Raw genomic sequence first — 18,980 nt, 5'->3', positions numbered from 1 at the left:
CTGCCCCAATTTCATAAAGATATTTGCTCACATTTTATTGCAAAAGTTTTCAGTCGTGTCTTTCGTATTTAGGTCCAGGCTATCAGGAATCAGTTTTTGTGCGTGTTGGAAGGTCAAGGTCTGATGCCAGGTTTTCTGTATGGGTAGACCTGCCCCAGCACCACTTGCTTAATGCTTCGTGTTTGCCCTGTGGTTTGCAACCCTGCTCTGCCGTCCACCAAGCTTCCGCACAGCCCTGGGTCTGCTTCCTGCTTCCGTGCTCTCTCCCGTTCCACTGTCCGTTTGCCCATCCTGTGCCAATACCATACTGTCCTTTCTTGCAGTGGCTGTGTGTAACAGCCCATGACAACCCGGAGGACATCATCTTCCTCCACCTTCTTTCTCCGCATCAGGAATGCCTTGGCTATTGTTGATCCTCCCTTCTTTGATATAAGTGTTAGAATCTGAATTCCCAAAGATTTTGACTGGGATTTCATTAAACCTATGTAGTTTAATGTAGAGAGAGCTGATATTTTTACAAAATTGAGTTAATGTACATAAGTGCCTAGAACAATGCCTGCCACACAGCAACCCTGTGTTTGCTGGCTCTTCCCATCCATGCCAACGGCTCTGCATTCCTCCCCTTAGTTAAAATTCCTTCCATGTCCTTCCATAATTTTTTTTTTTTTTTTGAGACAGAGTCTCACTTTGTTGCCCAGGCTAGAGTGAGTGCCGTGGCATCAGCCTAGCTCACAGCAACCTCAATCTCCTGGGCTCAAGCAATCCTGCCTCAGCCTCCCGAGTAGCTGGGACTACAGGCATGCGCCACCATTCCTGGCTAATTTTTTCTTTTTTGTAGAGACAGAGGCTCGGTATGTTGCCCAGACTGGTCTCGAACTTCTATCCTCCAGTGATCCTCCCATTTCGGCCTCCCAAAGTGCTAAGATTACAGGTGCAAGCCACTGCACCTGGCCTGCTGGCCTGTTTTTTAATTTTATGGGAATATTTTTAGGTTTTTTTATACATATATTTGATCATATTAAGGAAGTTCTCTTTTATTTCTGGTTATGGAGAAGGTTTGTTTTTATTTTTTAATCATGAATTGGTATTGAACTTTATCAAATATTTTTCTGGAAAAAAAAACAGCATTTGATTGCAGATGACTCAGCTGGTGGTTTTTATCATCTTTGATCTAAAAGTTGGATCCAAACTTGAGCAATATTTGAAGAAAATGTTGCCTGAAGGAAATTTAATGCAATAATAGGTATTCATTTTTCTCTCCTCTTTACAGGATGTATTTTCTTATGCTTTGGTATAGGATATACGTTCAGAAAATATTTGGAGTTTGAATAGATGAAGTGCCTTCATTTAGCTTTTTCTTTACTATTTTGATAGGAGTCTGTTGTTATCGTAAAAACTGAAGGTAATATTTACGGAAGATTTTTTAACTTTCCAAGAAATATATTAAAACACTCCTCCTGAGAGTAAGAAAGGCCAACATAACTCGTACAGAATAAGGACATTTGAGATTTGATTTGAGCTCATGACTCATGTGAGGTTTCTGGGTGGAATTGTCTGATAATTTGGGACCCTGAGCAGGAGGCTTGAAGGCAAGAGGTATTGCAACTTGCTATTCTGGCGAGAATAAGAGAGCAATCACTGATGGTGCAATCCTTCTAAAATAGGAGGCAAAGCAAAGCTCAGGGAGATTACCTTTGCCATTTCAGGAGCAGGGCTAGGTTGGTCTTTCCAAACCATGATGCCATACATTCTAAAGCGATTTCGCTCTTGGCTTTGGGCACATCGTGTTTAATTATCAGTCCCACATACAGAAGGGACTGGCCATGCCCCACCGGCTTAGAGCATCTGGGACAACTCAACCGGCCTCTCATTTGCCCCGGATTATAAACATGGAAAATCACAGTTTTTCCTGCTTATCTGATGGAGGCTGTGTTTATTACACAGGCTGTGATATTTTATCATAGTATATTTTGGTATAATATGCAAAGGTTATAAACGAAAAACACAGGAACTTGGAGTATGAGTCATTTTTACCCCCTAAATGATGATTAACAAAGAAAGAAACTTGAGACAGAATAAAACGGTCATCCCCTTCTAAATTTAATTTAGGAAGTCCAGCAATTAGGTTTAATGGAAATAAATGTTAAGTTTTTATGACCCAAGTAAAGTAACATATCTAGGGATATACAAATAGAAAATGGTTTTTTTGTTTCGTTTTTTGAGACAGGGTCTTGCTGTTTCTCCCAGGCTGGAGTGCAGTGGCGTCATCATAGCTCACCACATCCTCAAACTCCTGGGCTCAGGTGAACCTCCTGCCTCAGCCTCCCAAGTAGCTGACACTACAAGTACGTGCCACCATGCCAGGCTAATGTTTCTATTTTTTTTGTAGAGCTGGGGTCTCACTCTTGCTCAGGCTGGTCTTGAACTCCTGCTCTCAGTCAGTCCTTTCACCTCGGCCTCCCAAAGTGCTGGGATTATAAGGCGTGAGCCACTGCATCTGGCCTGGAAATCGTTTTCTAGATGTTTAAAAACAAGTTAGGTTATTTCTGAAACAAATTTTGATTTTCTTCTTAGTGGAAGATATCTCTCTGATGGAAACTTTTGATATGAGGGGCGTATTGCTACAGAAGTGGGCGTCTTCCTCCTCTGCAGATAGATCTTTTCCGCTGTGGGCGGGAGGTGCCTGTGAACCGCAGCCCGGGCAGTGTGGTCTGTGTCGAAGGAGCCAGGAGGGTGATCATTACCCCTGTGTTTTGAAAAGGACCCTATCATAAAGCACACATCTATCATGTCCACAGGAAAAAAAAATAAGAAAAAAGATAGCTTTTATTTTTAAAAAAACTTTGCATTACTATCGCAACGTCAAATCATAAGCGCTAATCATAAAATAAGGTGACATTCTTTGTAAACAGTGGAAACTTAGACTTTAATGCCAAAGGATGTTAAAGATTTAGAGTTCGGGATTGCTTTTGCTCCTAACAATTGACTTCTCAGTCACATAAACCCGAATGCTATTTATATCATTTATGGTTCAGATCGCTGTATTTCAAATTAATTAAACCGTCGAAGCCTTTGAAACAATATGTATTTTCCAAACTGGTCGGAAAGGCCGATTCTGACAAATTCATTGAAGGAGTGGACTGTGAGATATAAAGGAGCCCTTGAGCTTGGCCTTGAGCTTGGCCTTGAGCTTGGCCTTGAGCTTGGCCTTGAGCTTGACTGGGAAACTCAGGCCAGAGGGGGGCGGGGGGAGGGGAGGAGCCCCCAGCCAAGGCAGTGTGTTTCGCAGAAGGGGCCCAGGGGCAAAGAGGGCGAGGGTTGGGGCTGGGGTCAAGGAGAGGAGGGAGAGCAGGCTGCGCAGGGACGGAGAGCCAGAGTTTACAAGTTAAACTGAGAAACTCGGATTTTGACCTGTGGGCACCCGGGAGCCAGCGAAGGGATTGATGGAGTTTGCATTTGCGAGCCATCTCCCTGGCTGCGTGGGGAGACGGAGACGGGGAGGGGGGAGCTGGTCCGGGGACAGCTCTGGACTCTGGGGGATGCCCCAGCGGAGGGCACATGAGGTCACAGGCAGAGCCAGAGGGACAGCTGAGGAGGGAGCAGAGGAAAGTGGCATCGCTGGGGCCCAGGGCAGGGTCACTAGAACCCAGCACGTGAGAACAGAGGCGGGATAAAGGCCACCAAAGGCCAGAGAGGGGACAACAGAACATCCGCTGGCTTCAGCAATCAGACTGTCACCTTGTCGCCCTTTCAAAGGGGTGTTGACCATGAAAGTCAGACTGCTGTGGGCCCGGGAGCACGTGGCGGGCGACAGAATGGTGACAGCAAGCAGACTCGGTAGTGAGAGAAAGGCAGAATGAGGACTGGGGCCCCCGGGGCCTTGGGGCAGGATAAAGGAGGGTCGCCTAGTTAAATCTGAACTTCGGATGAACAAAGAATAATTTCTCAGTATAAATACGCAATATTTGGGACATGCTTTTATTAAAACTTGTCTGCGTTTATCTGAAATTCAAATTTAACCGGGCATCCTGTGCTATTATTTGCTAAATTTGACAAAGCCAGTTAAGGGGAGTCTTTTTGGTTCTCTTAACCGGAGAGACCTGAGCGAGGCTGAATGCAGACGTTGAAGAGAAAGTCCTGCTCCGGGGCCACGGGCCACCGAGCGGGGCAGGGCCAGCACCAACGCCGCCAGCTTAGTAGGTGGCCGGGCCCAGACGAGAGCAGGTGCTGGCGGACTCCTGGCTTGATGAGGGAAGCAGAGGCTGCCAGAAGGTTCTCGGGAGTCCTCTGCGGTGTGGGGGGACGGGAGGAGCAGGAGGAGCAGGGGACAAAGGGCCGGCAGGTGACGTCCTCACCCTGCATGGGGCAGGTGCAGCCGCGCAGCTCTGCATGTGTCCCCAGGGGGCTCAGAAGAGGCAGCGCAGACCGACCCGGGGCTGGGGTTTTCCAGGAGGGTGTGACAGAAGGTCACGGGACAGGGAAGTTGGAGACATCAGTGAGAAAGTGGCAAAAGGAGTCCAAGTAGAGATGTTCACACATTAACTGCATACTCGTTGTAAGGGCCATTTGGATACACCGTTCAGTCTCTCTGAAGACAGGCCCACTGGTCACACGCCACCGGGTAGCAGCCGGGCACCAGAAACACGCTAGCCACAGCCTCCTTCGGGGATGAGTATTCCAAGCAGGAAACAGTGACAAAATCGCCAGCTTCCGCTGCGGACATCCTGCAGGGGAGGTTTCAGCTGAAATGTGCTTCCTCCCTCCTCACTCCGTCCTCACCTTCCCCTGTGCCCGCCCACAGGGCAAGAGCCACAGACAGCCTCTGCCCCCAGAAAATGGCCCTGGCACTGACAGAGACCGGGTTGCACAGACTGCTGTACACATTCCATCTTGGAGAGAATTCAAGTAACCAGACACCCTTGTCTCCACTGACATGACGTCTTGAATTAATTTATACGTTTACTGTCTGCCTCCCAGGCTAGGATGTCCACCTCTAAGCAGGAGTTTCCTCTGACTCTCTGCTGCACCCCCAAACCCTAGAAAATGCCAGTAGCTGTGAGTTGAATGAACAAACAAATGGGATCAAGAGGGCACACTGGGAGCCACCCGACTTACAGCATGTGAGGCAAGAAAATATTTCTGCAACACGAACTCTATTCATTTATTATAAGATTTTTATCAAGTTCTCTTCTACCATGAGCCAGTGAGGGAAGACAAAGGTTGGACGAGCTGTCACTCGTTACTCAGAGCTTCAAGATTTACAGTGTTTTATTTTCTTCCAGCTTTGGTAATGACTGCTGGTCACACCAGAGAGAGGGACTAGCAAGAAGGGTGAACGTGCTGTAAGTGTTATTTTCCACTGTGGGGTTGTGAGGGGGCCAGGCAAAGATTTTCTCTGCCATCTGGGGAGCACATTATTACTGTTGTTTCCTACTTAGCTTCTGTTTAGAACATCTGAGACTGGGATGGAATTTTTTTGTTTTTTTAGACAGGGTCTCACTCTGTCACCTGTCTAGGGTGCAGTGGCATCATCATAGCTCACTGCAAACTCCAACTCCTGGGCTCGGGCCATCCTCCTGCCTCAGCCTCCCAAGTAGCCGGCACTACAAGTGCACATCATCATGCCTGGCTAATTTTTCTATTTTTTTGTAGCAGTGGGGTGTCAATCTTGCTCAGGCTGGTCTTGAACTCCTAACCTCAAGCGATCCTCCCAACTTAGTCTCCCAAAGTGCTAGGATTACAGGCATGAGCCACTGCATCTGGCCAGGGATGGGATTTCAGTCTGTCGTCTTGGTGTTAGCAATCTCCTGTAGAATGTGAATAGGTTTTCTGAAAAGGAATTAGGAGGAAAGGAACTTTATTCCAGTGAGCAGTTTGCAAACCGAAGAGGCACAGCACCTGGTGTAAAATGAAGGTGCAAAGTGCATTCCAGAGAACAAAGGGAGGGGTTGGGTTTTATGGAGGGAGTTCCCACCCAGGTTGAATCAGGTCTGTTTGTGCCAATGAAGAACGGGACCTTGCTTGGCTTGCAGTGGTTGACGCAGCTGAGCCCCGACTGGCTGAGGCTCGTGAGCTCAGAGAGTCCCGAAGGTGAAGAGGTGCAGGTTTTCTGGGAACTCAGAGTACACGTGTGATCCCTGGTCAGCAGGTGGCTGCTTGACTTTAAATTTAGGCCTAGTTAGCCACTTGGGACCCACCTTGAAGGAACAGCTCTTTCTGGTCCACACTCGTTCACAGAAATAAACGATTCGACCGCAGTGTGCAAGAGATGGCTTCACCTGTCACACACAGGCAAGATACGATGGCATTTGTCCAGCACACGCGGCACACTGCAGAAACCTCCGGATCACACGTCTTCAAAATTTCTTTTCACAACTGTTACTTATGAAAGGTCTGTGACAAGCCAGAATCCATTGACAACGCTTTCATCTGATACACTTAAGTAAACAGTTTTGAGTAAGGGGTAATAAGTTCCTGGGTTTTGGACCCGGTTTGAGGTTGGATTACCAGCACCCTTGTTTTGTAGCCGAGAGCCCTGGGGCAGTTTACATAATCTCCTAAACCTTGGTTTCTTCATCTGTGAAATTATTGATACATGGAGCTATTGTAAAGAATAAATAAGGTGTTTAGCACAGTGCCTCACACAAACCGAGCACTGAAAAATGCTCTTATGGTATTCTCATTAAGTACACATTAATAACACGTTTGGTGCAAAAACACTCACTTCTATTAAGTAATTTAAAATTTCTAATGCAAGAAAGGTTTACAAGTCATTGCAATTATGATCACACGTTCTGCAATTGTGGTGCTTCCAAATATAGGCACTGCTGTCTGGTTCTAAGAGGCCCCAAGAAGTCAAGCCAAGCAAACTGTCCAATGTCTGGCATGCCTACCGTGCAACTCTGCAGTCTGATAACTATCGCCGAGTCCCGATGCCTCCTCGTTCACTACAAAAACACAAGGAAGCTGAAATAAGCACTTCAGGCTTCCCTGTGATGAACACATTCTGTAGGTGCCACGGGAAAACGTCCCCTTCCTCTTCCAAGGTCCCCTGGAAAGCGATGGACACAAGGAGGACTCATAGAGAAAAAGGCCAACAAATTTATTTGATCACGGTTTTAAGTGACACAAGAGCCTTCAGAATGAAGACCCAGAGATACAGGGCAAACTGTCCATTTTTATGCTTAGGTTCAAGAAAGTACAGATAAGCACACAGAAATATGATTAGACGAAAAGGGCATGATTTAATGCTAATAGACTGAGTGGATGTTAGGAAAAAATGCCAAATAGTGTTGTTCCTCTACTCTCACACTGCAACGATCAACACAGGACACTTCTGTGACCCCAAAATATGTGGGGATTTCTCCCCACCGGCAAGCGAGCAATGAGTTCTCCAGCGGACACCAGCCGAATGATGCCCCTGGGGAGATGGGGGAGGGGAGCTGGGCCAGGGACGGCTCTGGACTCTGTGATGCCCCAGCGGAGGACACATGAGGTCACAGGCAGAGCCAGAGGGACACCTGAGCAGCTGATTGCACAAGAGGAGGAAGCAGGAGAAAGTGGCACCACAGGGACCCAGGGCAGGGTCACTAGAACCCAGCAGATGAGAAGAGAGGCGGGATAAAGGCCACCAAAGGCCAGAGAGGGGACAACAAAACGTCCACTGGGTTCAGCAATAAGGCTGTCACCTTGTCGCCCTTTCAGAGGAGTGCTGACCATGAAAGTCAGACTGCTGTGGGCCCCGGAGCACATGGCGGGTGACAGAATGGTGACAGCAAGCAGACTCGGACCTTTCAAAGGTTAGATAGTGAGAGAAAGGTAGAGTGAGGATTGGGGGCAACCAACAACCACACACGCAGCCACAGAATTTCTAAATTGGAAGGGAGACAGAAGCCCAGGCCAGAGGGAGAGGCGGCCCCTCCACGCCCTGCAGCTGGTGTCAGCTTCCACTGGGTTCCACTGGCCCCAGGTTCCACTGGCTGCTTGCAGAGGTCGTAGTTTGCCAGCCACAGTCCTAAAAGTTAAACAGCTGCATGTGGACATGAGGCTTCAAAAATAGAATATTCTGGAAGGAATGACTTCATGTATTTTTTTTTCCCCTACTCTGAGCTTAGAGTTGTTGAACTAAGGGCCTAAGGGAGTCTCAGAGGTTAAAAAAAAAATCTCTAACATAACTATGCTCAGGAACTGATTGCCCGTTAGATGTTTAAATTTTGTGGTTGTTAATTTCTTGAAGAAACCACATGCTGGAGAATCTTTAGCTGAGCTGTGCTCCTGAGTGTGGATGAAGGATCAGGGTGTGGCAGGGGGAGGAAGTGGGGCCCAGGACGCCCCACGGCTCTCCAGGTGCAGCAGCTCCTCAGCCTCCCCTACGTGAATGCCAAACCTGACTGGCTTCCTTCCTTCCTTCCTTGCTTCCTTCCTTCCCTCCTTCCTTCCTTGCTTCCTTCCTTCCTTTTTTTTTTTTGAGACAGAGTCTCGCTTGTTGCCCAGGCTAGAGTGAGTGCCGTGGTGTCAGCCTAGCTCACAGCAACCTCAATCTCCTGGGCTCAAGCAATCCTCCTGCCTCAGCCTCCCGAGTAGCTGGGACTACAGGCATGCGCCACCATGCCCGGCTAATTTTCTATATATATTAGTTGGCCAATTAATTTCTTTCTATTTATAGTAGAGACGGGGTCTTGCTCTTGCTCAGGCTGGTTTCGAACTCCTGACCTCGAGCAATCTGCCCGCCTCAGCCTCCCAGAGTGCTAGGATTACAGGCGTGAGCCACCGCGCCCGGCTTCTTCCTTCCTTTCTTGACAGAGTCTCACTCTGTTGCCCTAGTAGAGTGTCATGGTGTCATTGTAACCTCACAGCAACCTTAAACTCCTGGGCTCAAGGGATTCTCCTGCCTCAGCTTTCCCAGTAGCTGGGACTACAGGCACGTGCCACCCTCCCCAGCTAATTTTTCTATTTTTAGTAGAGACAGGGTCTCACTGTTGCTCAGGCTGGTCTCGAACTCCTGATCTCAAGCAATCCTCCCGCCTCAGCCTCCCAGAGTGCTGGGATTACAGGAGTGAGCCACCGTGCCCGGCCCCGCTGTGTTCTTAGATGACTTCTCTTCTAGTTAAGTGCTCAGGAGAGATTTCTATTAATAAAAGTTACCCAGCTGGGCAGAATACAGATTTTTCTGATGTGCTACATGGAATAAAAAAATCAAGAAAAACACCTAAGAACTTGTCTGCTCTCATTTGGGGAGCCCCCCCCTTCCTGCCCCAGCCCCGTCAGCCATTTTTCCATCTCTCTGCAGCTGATCCCTGTCCTGAGGGTCCGGCTCAGACCCTGGCCGGTCCAGGTGCGCCTTGGGGCCACACTTGCAGGGATTTGCAGCTACACAAAGCCCCGGAATCACAAGTGACGTGTAATGAACTTAGATGTGTCATGCTTGACAACCACAGCTCTGTTTTTATAACTTCTAATTTTTCATTAGACAAATAGCTTCTGTAGACAACCAAGAAATACATATAAATTAAAAAAAATAATAGTAAAACCCACCGTTTGCCCACACAGCTTAGTAGTACAGGAAGGGTCTGTCAAGGGATGTCCACATACAAGGCTTGGGTTTAGACCAAGGCATCTTTTTTAAGTTGGTGCTAATGAGAGAAGAGAAATTATCCCCCAAATTTTCTAATCTTTTCTGGGATAATCTAAGCTGTTGAACTAAACCTAACAACACCACAGAGGGAGGGAATTAGACATTTATCCTGTTGCCCTATACACATCACACTCCAGAGCTACCACATTAACTCTGAGCAAGGAGAGAGGTGATGACATTAGAAAGAATATTAGGCCATTTCATATTAGCCATTTTATAGCTCCTAAGGAAATAATCAGTTCAGACAAAGATCACCAAAGGATGGAACCATCAGATAAATGTGAATGGAGAACTTAAAAATAGAGAGATGTTACAGAGATAGATACATGCATAGCTACATAGACAGACACACAGATATATATATGGATGGATGGATGGATGAGCTGAAACCTCCAATCCAGTATATAGCAAAGAGTTTCATCTTGACCTAGATTTCAAAGCTGAATTCACTATGTTATCCCCTAAAACCTGTCACTCCTCCAACATTCTCTCTCTTTCTGGTGGGACCTCAAAACCCAATGCCTCTTAGGCAAAAATCTCGGTGTCCCCTGGGCTCTCTCCCCCCAACTCCCACTGTCAAATCAAGCCACATCTTCAGTGTCTCTCCAACTGCACAAATGAGACCCCACTGCTTTGCCGCCTACAGTTGTTCCATGGCTTTCTAAAGCCCACAGGGTGAAGTTCAAGATCCCAGATCATGGTCCAATCCTTCAACGACAAGTCAGTTTCCCCTCAAATTGCTTGTGGGTATTTTGTTTGTTTGTTTGTTTTTTGAGACAAGGTCTTGCTGTTTTGCCCAGGCTGGCCTTGAACTCCTGAGCTCAAGGGATCCTCCTGAGTAGCTGGGATTACAGGTGTGTACTGGCTTGCTGTTGGTTCTGTGCACACACCTTGCTGTTTCATGACTCTGGGCTCGTCCACAGGCTTCTTTCTTTGCTTAAAATGCCTGCTGTGGTCTGAATGCTTGTGTCTCCTAACAAAAGTCCCATGTTGCATGATGCTGTTAGAAGGTGGGTCTTCCGGGAGGTCATGAGGGCAAAGCCCTCATGGATGGGATCAGCGCCCTGATAAGGGCTGCAGATACCACTTCCCCTTCCACCACGTGAGGACACAGAAGGCGCCGTCTGTGAACCAGGGAGCAGGCCCTGGACAGACACGGGTCTGCCGGTGCCTTGATTTTGTTCTTCCCAGGCCCCAGAACTGTGAGAAATAAATTTCTGTTGCTTATGAGCCACCAAGTTGACAGCATTTTGTCATAGCAGCCTGAAGAGACCACGACGCCGCCCTTATCTGCTTGACAAAATCTTGCTTAAATATCTGCTGTTGCAGCTCCCCTGTGGGTCTGACCTCGAGCCACAGAACCGACTTTCCCTCCGGAGTCTCCCCCCGCGGCACCGCCCGTGTCTGCGTGTTCCCACGTCCACCTGCCTTATCTGACCGTAAAGCCCTCGAGACCAGGAACGTGGCTTGCTCGTCTCTGATTTCTTCAATTCCTAGACCGGTACCAGGTATACAGTAGGCACTTCATAACTGCTTCCTGAATATTCTGAATGTCTCCTTGAAAACAGAGGATAAAACCTTACATTTAAGGAACATCTTAAGGAACACTATAGGGGAAGAAAAATATTTCCCTGGTAAACCGTGGTTATTTTTTAAAATTACCATACGTTTTCTGCTATGGAATTAGTAAAGAAAGGGGTAAGTGTCATGAGAATCCGAGTAAGTTATATTTGGTTTATTAATTTGACCTAGGAAGGCATTTTATGAAGCAGGTCACATTTCCGACGACATTCTTCTACCCTACACCACTCTCTGCACACTCCAGTGCAGTAACAGAAGGAAGGAACACGTCCAGGTCAGCCTGGGATTTACCATCCGCCCCACACGATCCATGGACTGTTTAGAGTTCACAGGCAGTTAAAAGGTTTAGCTTCCAGATTTTGAAATATCTCAGTGACAACATCATTTAGCATAATCTGTAGAAGTTGCTTTCAAACTGTTGCTCCCCTGCCAGAGACTGATTTGAATGATGCCCTTATTTGGACAGGGCTGATCCAGCTCCAAACTCTGTCCGGGATCCCATTCTCTCTCTCTCTCTCTCTCTCTCTCTCTCTCTCTCTCTCTCTCTCTCTTTCTCTCTCTGTTTTTGTTTTTCTTTTTGAGACAAAGTCTTTCTCTGTTGCCTGGGCTTGAGCACAATGGCATGATCATAACTGTCTGCAACCTCAAACTCCTGGGCTCAAGGAATCTGCCTGCCTCAGCCTTCCAAGTAGCTAGCACCACAGGTGTGTACAACCAGACTCGGCTAATTCACCTAATTTTTTCATTTTTTTAGAGATAGGGTCTCACTATGCTGCCCAGGCTGATCTCATATGCCTGACTTCAATCGATCCTCCTGCCTCGGCCTCCCAAAGTGCTAGGATTACAGTGTAAGCCACCACACCCGGCCCAGGACACTACTCTCCGCCTACCTTGGGCACTCTTGTTTTTCTATAGTTGTGCTCTATGTGTATTTTTCTTTCTATGTAGCCTAATTTCTTGAAAGCCAGAAGATAGAGCTCTGCTGCCTTTCATAAACCTTCAATAATTATCTTATCTGCATCCACAGAGGCTAATCATGATCTTAGATGTCTCTCTGATTGTAATCATGGCACGTCATAGACATTGGGCACGTAGTTTCCTCCATCAGGGCTTCATTAGAAGCTCTGTGTTAACTGGTGTTAAATATGGTAACATCCACCCCGGACGTTCCTCCTGCTGCCGCGTTCACGGGGCTGGTGCTGGCGAGGTACTGGGGGTGGATGATATCTTTGTTTATGATATTTATTTCAATAAAATTTATTAAGTACCTACAAAATAGAGTATGGTAAAATTTTATACTTTTTTCTCTTGCCGTATTGGCCTGAAGACATAGAATACCAAATAACCATGTATATGACACCAAACTTTAATTTTGTTACAATTTAGTCACTGGAGCACTTAAATACATGTCAATGAACTTATTCATATTTATTAAGTGAAAATATTTCACTTAAGGCAATATAAAAATATCAGAAGAAAATGTTATGTAAGAGAAAAACAAAATATAATTTTTAATTACATACTGTTTTATTTATAAACTTCCCAATCTAACTATTCTGTATTTGAATTGAAATTTCAGGATTTGTTTTTTACATATTTAAGTATTTAAAGTCATAATTCCAGTAACTCATTTTTTTTAAGGTTTCTAGCTTGAAATATTATGCCCAACTTCTGATTGGTGTTGGGTTCACAGTGTTGGAATCACACTACAGTTTCCCATCAGCCTGTGCTCGAGACAGGGACGTTTGAAGCATTTCTGTGTGCACGTAGTATCTTAAAGAGGGCGGTAGAAAGGAAAGTGAAGAGAAAAAAAAATCCAGAATGATCTTACAAGCATCTTTGTTCCTTCCAGCTGTGTCATGAAGTGAGATCAACAGTGATAGACAGTCACCAGTTCCTCCTTTGGGGGCCTCTGGCTGTATCGGCACAGGAGGGGTGTGTGCCTCAGGTAAAACAAGCACTTTGCAAGGACACGGGAAGGAACGTTTAGAAAAATTGACGATTCCCATGTCAATGCTTTGTATAACTTACTCAACTTAACCGGGCAACGCTGCTTCACAAATTTCGTGAGAACTACTGCATACATACCCCGCATAATGTGCTTCTCTGAATTCTATGGTTGTTGCAAGGTACTCATTGAGGACAGAAAGCCAAAACTATATTTTTGCAGCAGTCGGTTACTCAAAACAGGAGCAGAGTTTTGTGTGCTCCTGATAAGACCACACCCTCACTGTGCAGCCTGCTGTCTTTTTCTCTTATGCCTTCAACTGATTGGGTGAGGCCCACCCACATTGTGGAGGGCAATCTGCTTTACTCAAAGTTTACTGATTAAAACAATTTTTTAAAATTCATACATAATAGATACACCTATTTTCAGGGTGCATGTGATAATTTAATACATTCCTATAACTTGTAGAGATCAAATCAGTGTAATTGGAATATCCTTCACAAACTCTACTGATTTAAATGTTAATCGTATATAAAAAAAATACCTTCATACCAACATCTAGACTAGTATTTGATAAAAACTTGATACCATAGCCTAGCCGAGGTGGGGTGTAAAATTAACCAACACAGAGGTGTTTAATTGTGTTAGCAATGTTTATTTCCCAAGCTGGGTGATGGAAATGCAGGTATTCATCAAATTGCCCTTTAAGCCCTTTTTGTATGTCTGATTAATACATTAACACTGCATAATACACAGATATTTAAAAGTAATAAATAGCAATAATAAGAATGTATTCTGAAATCAAAGTACTGCAGTAAAAACAAAGCAACTAATCATGTGTTTGCTTTCTACATTAGATATATTAGATGCTAGTATAAAATAAAAATGTGTATTTGAATCATAAGAAATTAAATTATAATGAAATCAATGAAAAGGTTTGTAATATAAATTTAGAAATAAATCCATTCTAAGATCTAAATTTAAAAAAATCACAAAACTCTAAAATTCTAACTTTAGCAGTTTTGGGCAACACATTTCTTTCACCTAACCCTTGTGTGAAAGGTACATCAGATGGGTAATGAAGCACATGAAGTTCATTTCTGAAATCCAAATCTGGAGTACTAGCCAAATAGAAACGAGGTATCAGTTTGGTTGGAGCCCTTTGGGTTCTTGGACATCAGGAAAGATTAAACCTGCTCCCCTCCCTCCCTCCCTCCCTCCCTCCCTCCCTCCCTCCCTCCCTCCCTCCCTCCCTCCCTCCCTCCCTCCCTTCCTTCCTTCCTTCCTTCCTTCCTTCCTTCCTTCCCTCCACCCTCCCCTCCCTCCACCCTCCCTTCTCTCCTTTTCTTTCTCTTGCTGTCACTGAGCAGGACACCTAAGTGCAAATATCTGACACCCTTGTGCGGGCACTGACTCTTGCAACACTTGATCTTTTGGACACATTGGGGAGAACAAAACCCCTCGGCCATGAGAGGGCAGTGAACACCACCAGCGTGCAGGCATCTCTCTGGGACCACAGGGACCGTGCTGGCAGGAAAGGAGCCCAGAGGTCATCTAACCCACGCCTCCCCTCCTGGGCATGGGAAGGGGGGCTGCTAACCAGGGCTTGCCGAGATCCTGGCGCTCACGGCCAGAGTCTACTGTCCTCAAAGCTTATCTTGCCCCCAAATCAAAGAAACAGGAGCTACCTTATTAGGGATGCCCTTGTCCCACACCTCAGTAGTCTGATGATGACGGGCAACTGGCCACAAGAAAGAAAATGCTCGTGGATGGGAAATGGAATTCTAGAAAAAGCGACACTAACGACCGAGGCTGTTTTTAGGCACATGTGACACGATGTTCATGGAAATGGTTTTCAGAGTCTTTACCAGAGTGGTGACATTGTCACAACTTCCCTTGACCTCCACCTTGCCCCAGAGAACCACCCCTTCCCAGTTGGAGCCAGCTGGCTGCAGCCCTTGAAGAGACGCAGTCCCGCCCAGAGCCAGAGAGACCAGAGGCGGTTTCCAGCTCTCAAAGGGAAAAGCCGAGCAGAGGTAAATAATACTGGTCCTATCAGGACGGAACTCTCCGGAAAGCAGTCAGGTCCGCATATGCCCACGGGGAGGCGCCAGAGAGAGCCCCGGGCGCAAAGGCTCTGCCCAGTCCCAGCCGCTGCGTAGGACCAGACAGGGAACTGCTGCCTCTGCAGCCCTCTCTGCCTTCCTACCTGGTACCACCAGTGCCCAGTCCAGCCCCGGCCACTGTCCCCTCCTCGTCTGTCACCCTCTCCCTCTCACCCACTCCCTGTGGTGTCACAGGATTTATTCCTGTTCCTTGAACCCTCTAAATGCCTTCCTGCCTTCGGACATTTCAGTTTGCTGTTCCTTCTGCCTAGAATGCTTTTCCCCCAGACCCAACCCCCAAGCTCAGACTCACACCTTCCACGATCTCCCGGCCCAGTCCGCAGGGATGATCACAGACATCGAGACCCCAGGATGTTCCAAACCGGTCGAGGTTTTTTGCTTTGGGTTTGATGGCACTGGATTGAACTTGGCTCCTCCGTTACGATGGCCGAATAGTTCCTTAATCGCTCTGTTTCCTCATTTGCAAAATGAAGGCAATAGCACCTACGTCAGAGGCTTTTTGTGAGGATTAAATGAGAACATGTGTGTGTGTGTGTATGTGTGTGTGTGTGTGTGTGTGTGTGTGTGTTTAAAGCATGTAGCACAGTGGCTGGTCCATAGAACCCCTCCACAAATGGCAACTTTTACAGTAAATGAAAGCATTTTCCTCCACAAACCAGCTCCTCCCTCCTCCTCTCCCAAGGCAGAAATCAGATTGGTATCTTTAGACTCTGCCCTCTCTTTCACCATCCACATTTAAGCAATCAGCAAATCCCAGTGTATATGTCAGTCCATTCTTTCCAGCCGGGCCACCACTGTCCCAATCCATGCCGCCTTGCTTCTCGCCTGGGTGATCGCAGTAGCCTCCCAGCACCTGCTGCGAATCCAGACTGCCTTTCCCTCGTCTATGTAGGATGGAGCCTTCTCATGTCATAAGAGACGACTATGAACAGCTTTGGGACAATCAATTTGAAAACTCAGACAAAATGACCAATTCCCTAGAAAAAAACATAATTTACCAAAACTGAGTTAAGAAGAAAGAAAATGTATGGATGGTCATAAAATTATTGGGGACATTGAATCAGAAGTAAAAAGCTTTGTCAAATGAAACCTTAGATCCAGATGACTTTACAGGTGAATTCTCCTGAACTTTAGTGGACGAGATCGTTCCTATCTTACACAAACTCTTCCAGAGAGTAGGAAAAAGTAGAATGGGGATAGAGACCCTACACATAGACGTGCTATGAGTACAGTTATTTTCAAACAGGAGTGTTCCCAAGAACTCATTCTTGACATGTTAAGTAAACAGGTTCTTAGAAGCTGTATAATGATTCGATGCACATCCTTACATACGCCAAGCCTAAGAAATCTCATGTAATTTGCAAGTGAAAGTGACTCTAACATAATTTTATACATAATCCAGAAAGCTTTTTTCTCAATAGACAGGTTCTGTTGAACCTAATTCTCATGGAAAACCTTGAAAAGAAAAATCTAGCATCTAGCATAGAAAAGACCATTAGGTTTTACAGAGACTATATCATCAAAGTTTTTTCTATGTAATAGAATAATCTATTTTCCTAGAATGATATGAAATTACATTTCAAAACTCTTAGAGGCTTCCTTCAGGGACATTTTCTCTCTCTCTCTCTTTTTTTTTTTTTTTGAGACAGGGTCTTGCTCTGTCACTTGGGCTAGAGTGCAGTGGCATCATCAGAGCTCACTGCAACCTCAAACTCCTGGGCTCAAGTGAGTATAGGGACTACAGGCATGCGCTACCATGCCTGGCTAATTTTTCTATTTTTTTTGGTAGAGATGGGGTCTCACTCTTGCTCAGGCTGGTCTCAAACTCCTGACCTCAAGTGATCCTCCCGCCTCGGCTTCCCAGAATGCTAGGATTACAGGCATGAGCCTTGCCTCCTCAGGAATATTTTCTATCAAGAACAACACACATGTGCACAGACACATATTAAAATTGTATTGAAAAGCTACAATTTATACTATCATACCATAAGCGCAATGATCAGTTCCATGAATATTAGAAATCACCTGCAAAGCCCCCTGGGTTTAGGGTTTAATTTGATGAAGTTTTTATCTCTGCTTGAATTAATTCACCTAGAGCTGACTTTTGTGTGTGATGTGAGGTAGGCAGCATCCAATGCCCAATTGTCACCGTGGTACTCGATCCTATTCTCCTATTCTTCCTGTACCAACAAAATGTATTGCATTTTAAATGTTTTCTTTATATGTTCATTGTTAAGTTTTTGAGAAAGAAGGAGCAATTTAGTGAAGGGAAAAAACCCCCAGAATCCCCATTCTGGAGATGACTACTTTTCAGCATAGCCTAGGAAGTTCTCTGTCCTTGTACATAAATGCACGTGCACATACTTTTTTGTTGTAAACGTGTACATCTTGTTTCCTCAAAGCGAGGCCCATGGCCCCCTAGCCCTGGAATCACCTGGGAATTCATTAGAAGTGCAGAATTTGGGGCTAGACTCTAAATTTACCAAATTGGAATGTGCATTTATTACTATTATGATCATTACTGCGGTGAGAACACTTAACGTGAGCTCTACCCCCAGCACCTTGTTCAGAGCACCACAGAGCGGCGCCGCCTGTGAGCGCGGTGTCGACCATCAGTCAGCTAGTGCTCCAGTCAATGCTCTTCTTGCAGTGGGCCATTTCCCGGCAGTCTGTCTGACGCATTCCCGAAATTGGCACTTCAGAGGCGTGGGTGAGAGCAAGACTCTGGAGCTTAACCAGAGTGCCGGAGTTTAACCCTGCTCAGCTTCCCCCTAGCTCTGAGACTTGGGCCTGTCCCTCCACCTCTCTGTGCCCCGGTGGCCCCAGCTATAGGAGGAGGTGAGAATGGCACCCAACAATGGCATGGGGCTGTCGCAAGGAGGACACGAGTTAACGCTTGCATAGAGCTCGGTACGTAATGAGAGCTGGATGCGATGTTTGTCAAACTTAGAATTTTAACATTCTCAAAATCTGAAAACAGAAGGATAGAGAACTACCAAATTCAAGTCAATTCATCTGGCCCTGAGCAGACTTCCACGTCTTTCTTGCGTTAATGACTCCAGACCAACATTTGCCTCCAGACTGCATGTGATCCGTCCCGAGCACACTGGCAGAGGGGCCTTGTATTCGCCACAGCCTGTGAGCTAAGAAATCAGAGAAGTGCAAACACAGAGACACCAGTCCGTGGGCAAGCGTGCAAACATCTCGATCTACTTTGGCTAGCCTCAGAGTGACTAAGCAACAGTTTAGGGGGGCAAGGAGCCCCGCTCTTGGCTGGAGATGGAGATGGCCCAGCTCAGCAGCTGGACCAAATTTTATCTCTGGCTCTGCCTCTGACTCACTCTATGGGTTTTAGGCAGAGAAGAATCTATGGTTCCCAACTGCAGCAGAGAGGTGAATAATTGCGTCTTCCAGGACCAGCATCAAACAGGCACAGAGGTGGCCGAGCCAGTAACTGTTCAGCTTGTGGTCACAGACCTCTCCCCAGTGTTTGTCCTCCCACGTGGCAATGCTGTTGGGGTCCGTGCAGTGGCACCACCTGTATTTGCAAAAATGGTATTTCTGCAAGTATTTAACTCCCCAGGTTTTATTTTTCTGTTCCTGCTACGAGCCAGTGCACTGTCTTCAGGGTTTGCAGTCTTGACAAACTATCCAAACGAAAGAAAAGGTGATTAAACAGGCATAGCATATC

The sequence above is a fragment of the Microcebus murinus genome, chromosome 2 (assembly GCF_040939455.1).
Source record: "Microcebus murinus isolate Inina chromosome 2, M.murinus_Inina_mat1.0, whole genome shotgun sequence".
Lineage (NCBI taxonomy): Eukaryota > Metazoa > Chordata > Mammalia > Primates > Cheirogaleidae > Microcebus > Microcebus murinus.
Note: the sequence above shows the minus strand (reverse complement) of the source record.